Here is a 1,262-nt window from a genome sequence, read left to right as displayed (position 1 = left end):
GAACAAGCACCGAGACACCATCGACTTTGGGAGCGCTCAGAGTGCCCATTCTACCTCCAGTAACAGCCATGGGTGATGTAGTAGGCCTCTCGTTAGCCACAGAAAGATCCATGAAACCACCACTTTTCACCAAACTCAAGAATGTCGTCAAAATCACGATCGTCGGTCAAACCCTTGTTGCTGAAACCAAAACTCCACTCTTCCCTAATATCAATATCGATACCGTCGAAAGCATCACCATGAGAAGTGCCGACCTCATGAGAGGTGTCGCCAAGCTCGCGACAACCAAAGCCGACATCACCGCTCAGCTCCACATCCTCTCGATCGATCTCAAAGCTAGCCGGATCCAGATCGGCAGATTCTCGGTCGCTCCGCCCTCCGATTAACAAAGCATCACCACGGGCAGCCTCGCAAGAGATACCGATCTCACGAAATGTACCAATCTCACGAGAGGTGCCGATCTCACCAGCGTTCATGCCTTCACTCTCGAGCTCACCATCCCTTTGCCTATCTCACCTCCTGGTCGCAAAGCCGACCTTTACCTCGCTCCCAACCAAGCGAGAATCACACTCATTATACCGACCTCCCCTCTTGCTCCTATGAGCCATCTCCACCCAACGAACCTCGAGACCAACCTCGAGAGCGGTCGCCGCCCAAGTCGAGATTGGGGACGACCTCATGATGGTCATCCTCGCCAACCTCAACCTCTCGATCTTGTTCCAAGGAAGATCCGCATGCAGCATGCGCCGACCCTCGTTGTAGAGTTCTCTCCCCCTCGTGGCCCTATGCCGACCTCAGATTTGTTTCTTATGATGCCGACCTCAAAGTCTGTGCGCGCGGGCTGAACCAGGGCGACCGCCAACCACCATCAGGTCATCTCGATCGACGGTCAACGGAATATCCTGCCGACCTACTATCGGCAAAGAAGCGACGAGCGGCGGCTAGGTTTTGTTCTTTGGAGAATATCCTGCTGACCTCTCTCGCTCATATCTCCCAATACGCCTCCTATATACTTGTATAGTCAACCTTGCCACCTCCAATTATGAGCCGACCTCGGAGTTCACCCTAACGGTTAGACAAGTACCGACATGGATTGGAGATATGCCACCCACACAGGGACGACCTCTAGGGCACCGTACAACGCCACACTGACCTCCATTGGCCGACCCCCTCACCCATAGTGTCGATTTCGCCAACTCTGACGCACAACCGCTCACCCTCAAAGCAAACTGCCGGTTTCAGGAAGCAGGTGGCCGTCCCGG

The sequence above is a fragment of the Camelina sativa genome, chromosome 6, assembly GCF_000633955.1.
Source record: "Camelina sativa cultivar DH55 chromosome 6, Cs, whole genome shotgun sequence".
In the NCBI taxonomy this organism is placed as follows: domain Eukaryota; kingdom Viridiplantae; phylum Streptophyta; class Magnoliopsida; order Brassicales; family Brassicaceae; genus Camelina; species Camelina sativa.
This window is presented reverse-complemented; position numbering follows the sequence as displayed.